The sequence below is a fragment of the Acyrthosiphon pisum genome, chromosome A1 (genome assembly GCF_005508785.2).
Source record: "Acyrthosiphon pisum isolate AL4f chromosome A1, pea_aphid_22Mar2018_4r6ur, whole genome shotgun sequence".
NCBI lineage: Eukaryota > Metazoa > Arthropoda > Insecta > Hemiptera > Aphididae > Acyrthosiphon > Acyrthosiphon pisum.
This window is the reverse complement of record NC_042494.1, coordinates 105358506-105374453: the sequence shown is the minus strand read 5'-3', so window position 1 is coordinate 105374453 and position 15948 is coordinate 105358506. Positions and strand designations below refer to the sequence as shown.

Genomic DNA, 15948 nt, shown 5'->3' with positions numbered 1-15948 from the left:
ACAAGTTCTGCAGCGTTGTCTTGTATTTTATCCTATACCTTGTTGTTATTGCCTACTTATTAGGTATGCGAGCGATTGGCGTAACTATTATAATAGTGATTATTTTCGGGGACCGTTCTCAACTGTGTAAAATATTTATAAAAACAAAATCACAACAGTTATGTTAAGATTGATTTTTAAAACTACTTATAATTGTATTATCACAACGATTAACGACTCAAGTGAAGGTACCTATTACAGGACATTATTATTTAAAATTTGTCTATACGCAACATTAAACAATATATGCCTAATAAGCATTATATTTCGTGTCTGGGTGTTAATCGAACAATATTATAAAATATTATATACCATAGGTACCTAACGTTTAATAATATAATCAAAAAACCCATAATAACATACCTTAAATATTATAGTCTCTCATCACATAATGACCACTGTTGCCGTGAGTTTAATTCAAATAATAATAAAAAAAAATATCACAGTCTCTAAAATGGAAGTTCCCAACTAAATTCTTTTCAAAAATATATAACTTTAACGATGGCGCACTGACAACATTCGTTTGCACACATGTACAATCATATTGTGTATACTATACATAATATTATTATTATTCGTCGACTAACGCGCGTTATCACTGCAGTTATAATACATTTATACTGTACATTAGTCACATTACAGCAGTCGTGTTGTGTGCGCAAACGTGAAGTCGTCAGTTTTTCCGATTATTTATTATATGTGCGTAAAAATCCATAAGATTGCGTAAGCATATGTTTAAAAACGGCGCCGTTAAAAAGTGCTAGCTAATTAACGTGTGCAATGAACGAACGTAACCAATAATGGCTTTTAATCGGCGAATTCCTAAATAATGATTTGAATATTTGTCACGACAGTCAACTAACTAAATTACGTTTATTATAATAGTTGTTGTTACAAAATATTGAAATACTTCGTCTCTTGCTCCCTCAACTCCCAACCCAACCACCAAACTTAATTTAATATATATAAAATATAATAATCACCGCAAATGCGACAGCGTTTATCAAAATGGACAATAATATGTATGGCGCCAGAAATATTGCTAGATATGACATCAGCTGTATTATAGTCTTGAAATTCTTGCCGACCTTGGTATACGGGAGTTCGTATACTAAGTAGTGGAAAAACGTATGCTGTACATGTTATCGACGGATTAAAACTACTCCAGTAGACTCTAAATTGTTATAAAATAGAACACTCGTCCCATTTTATTTTATATTATACATATTAATCTTTTTATTATACGTGCTCACTAAGGCTTTGGTTATTTTATATTATTTAATTGATATAAAAACGAATTTCCTAATAATCATAAAAAATGTGTAGTCTATAATGACCTCACGAGTGCTAACAGAAGTTGGCTCTTAAAAGCATAATGTATTATATATAAATATACATATATTATATGTGTTTAATGGCTCCGACTAAGTTCGTAATAAATTACCAACATTATTCAAATTGATTACCATCAGAGAATGTCTGTGTGTTGTGTTTAACACGCAGTAACCCGTCATCGTAACATTTCTTTAAAATTTATACTTTTAAAAACCAAGAAATCTCATTTTGCAATACATCGAATAATGAAAAACAAAATACACATAATTTATGGTTGATTATCACATTAAGAAACATTATATTTTATTGTGTAACTTTATTTGATTAGACTACAATGACAAGGCAATATTGTTAATTTAATTTAAATATACATGTATATTATATTATAGGTATATTATGTATAAATACATAGCCGTAGATAAATGATTTTTAACAACTAAAATTGTTTATACGCTTAAATCTGTCTACTGCAGTGCATAGTTTCACACGGGAAATTTAGCGTAGGAACTCAATTAAATGTGTTTACCAAAAGTATATTACACTCCTACCCACACGGCCATACAACACACTAATATTATTATGTTAATCGATAATAGGAGTATAGGATCACACACTATTACGACTTTTACATTTCATGTTATGAATAATGACATTTAATAATGGTATTTTAAAATATTATTTTATCGCATACGACATTGATTATTTTTCGTAATATACCTACATATTATTACTATATGGCCATTTGGGAGTATATGTAGATGAAGAAAAAAAGTCGTTTCCCTTACGGGTGCACTAACCGTTGTACACATGGCATAAGAGCCAAAATATTACGGCTTAAGTCATGTGACGATACGTGCGTGACGTTATTAAAAGAGAAAACACGTGAAATCAACAAGTGTGTTCATTGATATAGCATATAGACACGATTAAAATGTATAATCAACCGATATTATTTCGCCAAATTTATATAAATAGATAAAACATAAAAATATAAAAATGCAATATCATTTTTTAGGTTTCGTGGCTAAGATGCGTATAAGATATTTATTTAGAATTCTTTGATTTCATAATAGTTTTGTATCAGCGTAGTGTATTATAAATTTATATGTAAACGAAATTTGAGAGATCTTAGACGTTGGTATATACTATATACGTTAATCGTTATAATAAGGAACTGTTATAGAATAGGGACAACGGTGACCTACTCGGTAGATAACCGTGCTTGGGACGAGTGCAGAAGATATCATAATAGAAACGGAATACATTATACATAATTTAATGCTCGACGGCGGTCGTGTGGTTTTCAAGTTTTTTCGTTTTTCTTCTAGAAAACGCGTCAGACAACCTCCGCCGCCGTGCTGGCGGTGTAGTATACTGAATCCGTCCAGGAGGTGGGAGAGGGAGTGATGTTGGTTTTTATTGCTGGCCACAGAGAAAACAATATAATATTATCCTAGCCTATATGATATACATACACATAAACGTTTTTCATTTTTACAAAACTGGTCGTAAATTTTTTTACTCTCTTACCGATATAAATATAATATAATACATTTAATATTATTATCTGTGCCTCACACGTAAAACGCATACCCTATTATATATATATATATATATATATATACACCGGCTTGAAGTGCATATTATACTGGAACGTAAACGAAAATGTTTGTGCGCAGTATACCTATTTAGGTGCATTATAATATAATATATTATAGGAGGAGAACTCACGGAATTATATTAATAAAAATGATATGGGTTCACCGCTGGAGCCTGGAGGTGATTCGCGTCCCGAACGCGTTAATTTTATGCCTACCGCCAGCAGCGACTGATGCTGTAGCGGCGGCGGCGGCGTCAGTAACAATATTTACACGTCCATAATAGTCGGCGCGATAATTACTACCTTTTGGCCAGTGTTCCGCGAGAACAGAGGGAAAAAAACATTTGGGAACCAAATTGACTGCGGTAAACGACGTTTAAAGTGGCGGCGGCGGCGCTATGGGTATGCACGAGTATTAATCGTTTATAAGTTAAACTATTATACGTCGCGGGCGCTCAAGATATAATAAATTATGTGGGTAGAAGGGGCGGTTTTTTGCGAACGGTTTTTTTTCGGCGTTTACTATTAATCGTTTTGTACACGTCGCGAATGACCGCGGAACGAAATGAAATATAGGTAGATACGTGAAAAATAATTTAATACGTCGTGTGATGGGTATACCTGGAAACGCATACCACGCGCGACCGTTTTCGAGTGCCTCAGCGCCGCGGCAAATGGGTTTCGCCTCGGGATAATGTCCGCCACCGGTTGATTTTATTTTTTTTACGGTTTTCGCGAGCGCGTATATTATATTCGATTGTCGGTGCACGGCAATAATTAGTCAGACAGCCATATATTATATTATTATAGAAGTTAACCTGTGTTTTAAACATAATACATGATATACTCTTCTTCTCCTTCTTAACTGATCTTTCTTGTCCTTCCCGCATGTCCTCGTCATCTTCTAACCCCTCATTAGTCCTACCCACTGCCTGTCTACCGTTGTATACATTCGACACGACTGTTCGCTCACGACACTCACCACACGCGGTTTTTTCCGTACAGGTTTTCATAAACGCGTATATTATATTATTATTTTATATATAAATAGGTATTACCGCGACTGTAATATGTATAATATTATACAAAATTGTTACACCAATCGTTGAACCGCGGCCTATACATTTATATATTGAGCCTAATGATAATATACCTATGTGTGAGCTATAGGCATTATTTTCACCTCGTAAACATTTTCGGATCACTGCAGCGTGCACACGTTTATATTATATGTGCTCGTCGAAGAGACTTGGAATCCTCGCGCAATTGAGAAATCGACATTTTATGTAAATCTAGTTTTCGATTTGGTTTCTTTTTCTAATCTTATGGTCGTGGGCGGCTATAATATTGTGCTGTATAGATATAATAATAATAATATAAACACTACCTACGTAGGTAACAGTTTGAAAATAAAATAACGTTTGTGTGTTCGTTTTTTATATTTTTTTTACCAGTATTATAATACACGGTAAGTACACAGTTTTCTGCAGTTTGTTGTTAAATAACGTAATAATATTCTAGTAATACACGCTACACGATTTTTAGGCTCCAACGGCACTGTTATGCCGTATTCACTATTTAGGTTGTGTATAAAAACTGGACGGAATATTTGTCAGTGAAGAGTAGCACGATTTCGATTTGATATTTTGGTGTGTGGTATACAATGACCAATGGGCAATGACCATATACATATATAGTATTATCTAGTATTTCAGGGGTCGGAATTATACATGTATCTGTCTGGGGATCAGGTGACAGCGGTGTTTCTGTTTTTTAATGAACTCATCTTCGTATCGTGTGTATATAATATAATATATTATGTAGGTACAGCGGTCGCCAGTCGGGTTTTTAATGGATTTCTAACAATAAACTGGTATTCGTGTCCGACACGAGTTTTAATGGCGCACACGATTTACATGGATTTGAGAAATAATATTATAATGCACATAATATACGTAATGTATAAACACAAAATAACAAAATCTAATGTCCGCACGTAAACCAAAACGTACATTATACAATACACAAACGCACACAAATATAGGTAATACGGCAACAACGTAGTCGCGGATTGCTGCTAGATATTATAATATTATATATTATTTATATTATAGTCGCAGACTCACTCATGATACGCGTTATCAGTGCGCCGTCTGGTGTCCTTGGAGAGGAAGAGAGAGCAGCGGCACACCACTTATAACAATAGCGGGCTGGAGATATCGTACCTATATATTATTATTATAATATGGCTGCACATAATAATATTATGCGATCGTCCTCTACATATATATATTATTATTATAATACGCTTGTATATGGGTATGTAAAGCGCATAAGCGGTGTTAAGATTTATGGGCCGGTCTGAGATATATAATATAAACGGGCGGGAAAACAAACCCCGTTCTGCAGAGCGTGTATCGCGAAGACAATGGAAGTGCCCACGATTGTCGTGATCGCGTTTTCTCTTCATCACTCTCTCTCTCTTTCTCTATTTCTCCCTCTGCAGTACACTTACGTATATTATACATATATATATATAAGTACACGCGTGTAAGTATACATATATACACGTTATATTATAATGTACCGTGTATATATCTAGACGATCTCGCGCGAGCGCGCCCCGCCCACACTGTCGCCAATTAAACGACACACGACGACGACAACGTGCATCCGTTGCACTCGCACGCACATAACAATATATTGTTATTATATTATGTACATGCGTCGCTATTATATCGCGAAGGGGTTATTTTGCATATACGCGCCGTATTTCATGCCACACATATAGATACAAATATATGTATATAAGTACATTGTACCAATAATATCGTATATTTGTGTGTGTGTGTGCGTGCGCGTAATGTAGCATTGTGTTTGTGGACGACTCTTCGGTGTACGACTCGACCGTCATCGCAGCAGCAGTGTTCCTACAGCAGCAGCGCGGGGAAACTGGTCCGGCGCATTCCGACGAGAACGGCGTTTTTACACCGGCGGTGGCGGCGGCCAAGTCGAACACCTCGACTCCAGAGTATTTACCGCGACGAGCTGTGTATATATATATATATATATGTGCACTGCGAGTGACGGCGGTCGAACCAACACGCGTTATGTATATAATATAATAATATATAATAATTTATATAATGAGTGGTGTGTATGCCCCGAAAACACACTGCTGCACTGCACTTGTATATGCTTATAGAAATGCGCTTGCTGCGGCAGCCCATAGGTACAATATTATATATGAGAACGACGGAATGTATACAAGACTAAAAAAAAAAACTGGGAAACTCGCGAGTAATCGCGTTAAACCCACTAATTTTCGACGGTTGCCGCCGTGGTCGAAGACTCGTGGACGACGAGCGGGGAGACTAAAATATTATATTCTGGTTTTACGGTGCGCGTTGCCGAGCGGTCGTCGTGATGTACGACTATAGGAGGAGGAGGAGTATTTTTTTCAACGCCTTCGATGTCAATATAATAATATGAGTACCTAAATGTATTATTATTATAATGTACCGTCGCGCGTGGACACCCGGTACACGATGCAGCAGTAAGCAGCCACTATATACCTTTGCATGTTACATGGGTACATTATACACACACATATTATACACGCTAGTTCTACGGCGGATACAACTCGAAATAAAAAACATTTATGCGAAAGAAATAAATTCGAATTTAGGGGGAACAAAAAAAGAATCGCCAGCTTTCTTCCTGTTTTTTTTCATTATGTTCATCACAATATATTATTACCCATATATTGCGCCCGTGCGGAATGAACATGAACGACGATCGATGATGAAATTCTTACGTATATAATATTATACAAAAACGAATCTGCAAATACGCATTGAATACATTATCATATTATAAGTATATACAGACGATGGACCGATATACATAATATTATAATACACTCGCGCGGCGCATGGGGGTATATATTGCCTATTGCTATGTCGTACTGCAGTGGTATTATAGCTCCGGTCGGCGGAATCCGGTGCCGGCGATACCATCGATAACCTTGGTCGAGGAGAAGAAGAGAAAAAATACAAACCAGAAACCAATTAAAAAAACTTTTACATATTATATTATCATCGTGCATGTGTCTGTTCCGTATAATAGTTGTCCGCGGGCCGCCGTTCGGAGGACGAAAACAATTAACAAAATAGTCTTGTCGGACGACGACGACGATATCGATCTGATTCGCACGCGACCGAGAACGCTTCGGTGGCGATGATAATTAGCCGACCGGACTACCCCCGAAACGGTTTTTAGTTTTTACACGGTGCACGCGCGCGACTCCTCCCCCAAATAATATATTCGTCGACACGGTCTGTTACGCAACTCGAGCTTATCGTCCACGTCACCGACCGAACTTCCAAAGTCTTCGTTTACCTTTTCGTCGTCGTATATGCCAACTGTTGCCGCTGTTTATTGTACGTAATGCACACGCGGCGATGGTCAAAGCCGTAAGCGTACACGCACAGATACGCGTATTACATATTATATTATTATTATTATAAATATATACACTCCTCACACGCATGCACATACGCATAATATATACCTATATAGATAATAATATACGCCCACCGGCAAGTTCCACCTAAACCAGAATCGTCAGTCTGCGGCGACGACGAACGGGCCGGGTGCCGGAGAGGAAGGTTCGGAGACCTTGGACAGTACTAACCTCCGAAAAAATGTGCCTATGCGTATATATCTATTATCGTTATAATTATTCAACGTCCGACATGAGTCCGCATCTCATATACCTTTATACTATTATATGTACCTATATATGAGGTGTATGAGCGTGATAGGCGTGTTTGTGACGCTTGTACGTACCGACGATCGTGAAAATGTATATATAGATGGCCAGCCATAGGTGGTATTCGTCGAATAAATAATAATTGATTGCTTTCCGATGAGAATCGTCCACGCGAGATGTGTTACAGGCGGTTATTAAAGCGGCGGCGGTCGAAAGGTCATCGCGCGTGGCTTTTATATAGCGTGTAGCATATTATATATATAATGATATTATGGAGGTATACTTGTGCCGACCGAATTACTATTTGTGTGTGTGTGTGTGTGTAACTGTTGACGAGACGACCCCGTTTTAAAAGGGAGAACGCCGACGAATATTATACAAGCGCGGCGTGGTACTGCGCGCCATATTACGCCGCGGTGCAAACGGCGTGTCTGATTGTTTCACGTCAGTCATATTATATGATGATAATAATAATATAGCCATATACCTACACGTCTCGCGTCAAAGCTGTGGCTCAAAACATTTTAATTTCTCACGCGTCTTTATACAATATATAATAATATGATCTCGGCCCGCTAAGACGGCATATAATATATATACATATATATGTTTAAATCGTCGTCGATTATAAACAGCAGTATACGCGTACAATGCACTAGTACATACCTATAAACGATATTATACATCAGGTACTCGTAAATCGTTGCGTACCGCGGAACAAAGGACCACGGCAATATTACATATATTATTATAAATGTATAATGAATGCCATTGGTCGCGTGCATGTTGTACGAATAGAACAGCTTCGGCTGCATTACGTATAATTATTAAGTACTTATATTAAACGCGAGTAAAACGTAATAGGCTATGCACGCGGAGAACGCGTATGAAATGATTTTGTTTCGCCCAATATATACCTACTACACCTATATAATATAATGTATGCATGCTGTATAATATGAAGTATACCGAGACGTGGTTTGAGTGTTCGACGATATCCAAAGAATGAGTTGGAGAATTAATAGGAATAGGTACCTAATACGAGCCGCGGGATGTAGAAATGAAACATCGCATCCGGGCGGCTACATACCACTATATAATATCGCCACCTTCGTTGTTGTTTTTTCTCTTATTATTTCGCAAATCTCTGTGGGTGAACCTGCATGCAGCCGACACACACTCGCGAGCTATACTTTCACCTATAGGTTCGATATATTTTCGATGTATGGTGGTATCTACTATAACACGAGTTTGTTGGTTCTAGGAAGAAAATTATTCATTTTTTTTATTTATCATATTTTTGTACGAGGGCGTCGAATTTTATGAGGTTTAAATAGATGCCAATGAATGATTACGCTTGGGGTTGAGTGGTTAACCACGGGTTACGAGATCACTATTGCTTGTTCCACGAACTCCTCAGGGAGGAAAAAACGTGAGTTGTATGTTTAAATGATTATAATAAATTAATAACTATACTAACTCCCCTATACTTACGGGCTAGATAATAATAAAATATATTATATACCATTAATTTTTTAATAATATGTATAATTATTAAAATTGCAATAATATTATATTATACTTGCAAACGAGTGTACATAATATATTATGTATTACATGACTCGGAAATAGTATTCAAAAGTACTATACATCTGTGTATTTTATATTGATATGTAGATTATAGGCAAAGAAGACGTACCTACGCGCAGAACAACTTGAGCACTATCAGATGATTAAAGTATGACGTATTATAGCGTCTTCGTCATCAGCGAATACGCTGATATAATAATATATTCAATATCGTTCATTAGACTATTAAAATATATAAATATAGTTGTGGTTTTCAAAGTTTTTACGGATAGAGATGGATAGGGGGAGAGTGATTGAGGAACACACCGCGGCGGCTCGCGACCACCAATGGCAAACGAAGATTTCGACAGGTGTATGTGCTTGTGATTTATCGATTCGGTTTATTGCCTGTTTGGCGTTCACGGTATAAGTTTCCTCTACAGTCTACATAATGCCTGCAGCTAGTGTATTCTGGTAATCAACAAGTAACCAATCTCCCGCTGGGAAACGGCTTCACGAAGAGGGGAAAAATATCAATACCAATTTTTTTCATTTTTTCTATAAAATATTATAATATTATATAATACCATGCATTATGGAATTCACGTTCGTTCCTAAAATTATCTTTTTTGCGAATGCAAAACGCTTGTTGGGCGGTGTTTCGCATACATCGCTCGAGACATTATTAGTGTCTAATATTTGAATAAACAAACGAATTTGTTTGTACATAGATAATGGCTATACTTGTAAATTATTCTTGTTTATTATAGTAATTTTGGTTACGAGGACAATAAAAATAGCTCGCATTAATAAGAATAAAACTGACCGTTGAATTGGCTTATATATAGAACCACAAAATAATATAATATCATTTAACAGTTGGTTCTCAATAAAGAAGTGCAATTGACGAAAAACTTGGTTTAAAAAAAAATAAATATCTGTGTTAAACATTTTCTACGTATAGTGTTCAACGCTGAATATATAACTAATAATAATAAATAATAAGCTTAATTTACTATTTTTACTCATGCATAATAAATACATTTTTATTAATATTATATGTTTTATATTAAGATTATATTATTTTAAGATACATACATTATAGAAAAAATATTTCTTATATCAAACTGGAGTTATTAAATTTTATTTTTCCAACAATGTTATAGACTAAACTTAATTGTTTTAATTCCATTATGGTAATTATGTAATTTAAAAATACATTTATTGGGAGCCAACTATTTAGTCAAAAGTTTACAACCAATTCAATGATACTTTTAAACGTAAAATATTACTTTGATTTAGGAGCTAATTCAATTTTTCCTAGTCAAACAAAAAAGGGGTAAAATATTGAATTCCGTGATGTATAATTGCAATTATTATTATAAGTCATTATACGGTTGACATTTTATTGTTTTATTTCTATATTAATGTCCTGCTTATATATATTTTATGAAGGTTGCAAAAAGTAATAAAAATAGAAATGTTGCCACAATAATGAGGATAAAATATAAAACGAGATATAAAGCGAAAATGGATTAAAAAAATAAACAACCGAATGTATATTAGCTGTTTGAAAACTTTCCACTATAACACTATACGACATATAATGGCAACTACTGACATATACGGCTTTTAATGGCAACTTGATTTTTGGGTCAGGACTCGGAAGTAAGAAATATTTAAATAATATCCCGTTTTATTTTATAAAAATAAAATAAAATAAATCTAAAGTAAATGTTTCTACCGGCCAGGACCGATACGAAGTAGGTAAATACATAAAAGTCAACACGATATCATCCTTAGCCAAAAGGCGGTGGCTTGCAGTTTGCATTTTCACTATATTGAGTATAATATTATAAATAAAGCAGACAGCTAGGAACAGCCATTTTTGGATTTTACCTAGTAGATTTCAGAACTATAAATCCATTTTTATATTAAAGAAAATTAAATCAAATGTGTGGCGTGTTGTTTTTTATAATAATAATAAGTATTAAATTCTCAGATGGTTGTCCTCATCCAACCTGAAAAAACTGAAAACTACAGGAAGAAAGCATACCTGTTGCACTATTTTATGCTCAAATATATTGTGGTCGATATTGTATACTATAAAAAATCCAGTCAACCGAATCACCATCGTACATATTTTGCATTTATAGGTATTGGTTAATTTTTTTTTTATTTAATTAATATCAAACCAACATATTGATATTACTATAAAAGTTTATTCTGTGACTTAAAAAAAAATTAGACGTTTAAAACCATCGTAAAATTGCGTACTTTTTTGGAGGATGAAATAAAAAAGACGACGTTTAATCGGTCGGCGTAAACTTCAGAAAGGAAGGGTAAAAAAATATTGTTTGAAAAATGTTATTTGTCTTCGAGAATTCGGTGTAGACAATCGCTTACAGAATATTTGCACTTGTTCTTTGTGCTGATTCCTCCAGGTCGGGTTTTTTTGTCTTATAGCCCGTAAACAAAGACCAATTTAAGTTATCCGGGAGAAGGGTATAGGGGGATCATGGGAACCGGAATTTCGACATTCTAGCCCGTAAGACGTTTTGACACTTCCAAAGACCTTTCTAAATCGTATTCAAATATTATACTGTTGTTTATAATATTATATATATTTGTATCCCTTAACATCGTATACACTTAAAAACACGAACGTTAAGAAATAATATTTTTAGAAGAGATAAATGTACACCGGAGGGAGGAAAAATTATAAGTACTGAGATGAAATCACTGACAAATATATACCTATATACAATATACATATAAAAAAAAATATATTTTTTTACGACTCCGGCACGCATAAACCGGTTGAATAACTTGCGTAAGAAGCATACTCTCGCATTTTATTGCCTATACCGACGGTTGACTGTACGGGTAATGAGAATTTGTTTATATTGTTTAATAATTCCATTAAAATCTCGAAAACCCATTTTAGACTTAACCTAAAATCATAAAATAGTCATACATTGGTATATCAAAATACTGTGTGGAACGATAAAATATATAATTTTTTTTTTCAAAACTATAACTGCAATATACATAATATGTTGGGAAAAAGTATTTACAAGTTTATATTTCTATATAATATACAAAATATGTAGGTACTTATATTATGATAGTATAAACTTTTTAAACAAAAATATTTTAGTTAAAAGTGGAAATATTACCAGCTATCAAGATCCTGATGAGATAATAATATTTCTTCTCCTCTTAATATTTTTGTAAGTATTAAGCTGATTTATGATTGCGTTACTGGTATAGTGGTCATAACAAATCGTGAACTCGTATCTTTCAACAAATATTGATCGTGTGTTGTATTTTCTCGTAAAAATAAAAAATTCTCTGATGCAGAAAGAATGCAGTCGTGACCGGTGTGTGGTGTGAACGAGTATAATGTATTGTATATACATTATACAATTATTAACTCGAGGACCGCAGTGAACTATACAGCTGTCATTTCATTTTTTGATTAACTCGTGTCTTCCAAAATATGGAAATAAAGTTATTCGAAAAAAACAAAATATAAAATACATATAGGTAAAGATACCTAGGTACGTATATTAAGCCGACAAAAACATATCAACCATGAGTATGTATATACATTATTAAGGCTTCAAATTGTAATTTCTATAGACGAAAATTATTTTTATTTGTGTCGATTAGCTGTGTTATATCTTACATAATATAATATTATTTATTATACAAATATAATAGTATTTAAGTGTTGAACTCCTATAGTATACAATATACATGGGCGCTTCAGCCTAATACTTCCTTCCCCTGACCTAGTTTGTGTTTGTAATTTGTATAGCTAGGTGGGTAGTTCCTCTATCTGCCTACACGGATTTTTTTTTATAATGCAATCAGTAATCACTGTTCTTCGTCCTAAAACCTACAAACAACCGCAGCTTAAGAATAAATTGTAACAAATGATTATTTTTTTTTGCTGGTTTCATAATGGATAGGTTACTATAGTTTTACTTGTATTTTGAAATGCAAATAATTATCGAGTATCAATATATATTTAGATAGGTACAAACGATAAAATTCAAACAATAGGTCGTTTGATTATTTACTGATATTGGCTTCAACTTGTTTTTCTAAGCAAATGTATTATGTGTATACCTATACATTTTTTATTTTAAATTTTAGACACGTCTTATCGTTGCTATAACGCAAAAATGTTTGTCTTAATATACGAATATCGTTATTTAAAATGCCTCACGCGTGCAGACACGAACTAGATCAAAAGTTTCATTATAGGAATTAATATTATACTGTTCGTATACCTATATATAATATTATTTAGGTATTATGTATTATTATGTTATACACAAACACATTTTTATCTTAGCCACGGCCATATAAAATTATATTAATGTTTAGTTTAACGCAGGCTAATAATAAAATAGGTATGCTGTATCTGGGCCGTGTGATCACGAAGTGTTCGTGGGCGGTTACCAAATAATAGCAGATAGTAATTTAATTTCAGGTCTGGATTTTTTCCACTCTCGAACAGCACACAACAGGTGTAAAAGATGTATCTGTGACCCTCGCATATGACAGCGGTGAGGGTATTTTGGCGCCAGCCGATATAATAGCCCCTCAGGCCCCTCTTCTTCGTACACGTACCTACTACATACATAATCTCTATTGTGCGTACCGCCGAGGTTCGATTATTAATAATATGAAGAGACGCGTATACATATATATAGGTACTCGCGAGAAAATGAAAAGGGTCTACCGATGTATTATAATGATATATAATATTATATATTATAATGTATATACCTATATAATATTACATATACACGCACGCACAAAAGTATACCATATCTATATATTATGAATACGGGCGGGCATAATGCAAAAATGTTGGCATTTCGTTTAATAACCATTTTCACGTGAACCGAACACATATAATATTTCATTGGGTTATTCACATTCACGGGCGCACGATGCTGGTACATTCTAAATTATAATCCCAATAAGCTACACTATCTACAGCCCATATCATGGTTTATGGCCAAACCGTGTTCCGTCTCCGTGTACTCGGCTCCCGGTCTGATACACGCATAAGATATGTACCGCGTGTTTATGTATTTTTATTTATAATGTAATATGTAATATATAAATAATAATAATATATAATATAAATATATTGTATCTAGTATAAACATATATACATATGAACATACATTATATATTATATATGAGAGCGTGTGTATAGAAATCCAAGATCGAGAAGACCATTGTATAGGTCAACAATGTACACCTAGAAGGGGCTGGTTGCACTGGAGGAGAAACAGAGAAGGACAAAAAACCGAGCCTCGCGAGATAGGACAATGGAACCGGTATATCATGGCTCCTAGTTCCTACCCCCGCACTTGCACATGCACACACTCACACAGACGGGCTCGCGCGCGCACACACTCACTTGTCATGTGTTATTGTTATTTATAACAATAATAGTAACAACTGGCATTGTGTTTGTATAGTTTAAAAGTATAGGCCACCGTTCCCTACCAAAAAAAAAAAAAATATATATAAAATTAAAAAATACATAGGCATAATATATGCGTCTCAAAGCTTGGGCGGTGTTTACCGCAAGTTCTTCCGGCCGTTGGAAAGTATCATATAATATACCTATACGGCTATACATATATACGCGAACGACAATTCTTTTTCAAAATATTGTGGTTCTTGAATTTAATTTTACACAATGTAACATGGGGCTGGAACATGGCACTTGAGCGTTGTAATAATGAGCCTATTTATATGCAGAACACATACAATACGATACATTATATATTATATACGATCGTTTTATATTATGAACGACTTAGCAATAATAAAGCAATAATTTGCACAGTTAAAATGGAAATTGAGATGATAATAATAGATCAAACCGACAGGTATTATCTATTATTTTGTTTTATTATCAGTGTATTTCTACGTCGTAATGTGTAGTTTGAGGAATGAATGATACATTTTGGTTACATTAATTGTATTCCTTATTTATTGACGGTAACACGATTCACGAATGAGTTTGTAGGGAACCGGTAGAAATGTCACCCGAGTGACCTGGAGACTTTAACGATGGTAAAGCTAGAACGTTGATGCGCTACACAATAATATTATACCATTTCAGATAAAATCGCGCTGGAAACATGTTTTCTTTTTAAAACGCCCACACTATTCACTTTCCTTGACGATAGCGATATGCGTGATTTCTGACAGTCAGGATCTCTCCGAATTTGGAGACACGAAGATGAAGAGAACGACACATCTCGAGTGCAGATATAATGTAGCTCTTGGTCGTATGTATACGTGAATAATAACATAATATTAGGTCGAACCAAATAGGCTGTACAGTGCGTGTGTATAAATTGTAATGGTGATTGTGTATATGTATGTTTGTGTGTGTGTGTGTGTGTGTGTGTGTGCTACCTCCACAAAACGCCTACCCAACTTCTAGAAGGAACGACATGTGCGTGTGTGTGCAGCGCGCGCGTGTATCGACATTGTGAAATAATTACAATACGAAAACGAGTATATACACTTGGCTATATTAATGCGCGTATATGCATATATTTAAGTGAATCCGGAAAGGATAAAG

The 15948-nt window shown here is 34.6% G+C and overlaps 1 protein-coding gene across 4 annotated transcripts in view; it reads right to left on the bottom strand.

Annotated features, from left to right (window-relative positions):
* LOC100168353 (epidermal growth factor receptor) overlaps positions 1-15948 on the bottom strand; it is an 84691-nt gene that overhangs the window by 19741 nt on the left and 49002 nt on the right. The window contains exon 1 of one of the 4 annotated variants that reach the window (XM_008186531.3): positions 403-990. The exons of the other annotated variants lie outside the window; for them this stretch is intronic. The gene's annotated coding sequence lies outside the window, so the exon portion shown is untranslated. Of the gene's footprint in view, positions 1-402; positions 991-15948 lie in introns of those variants that run through there. 4 annotated transcript variants of the gene reach the window in all.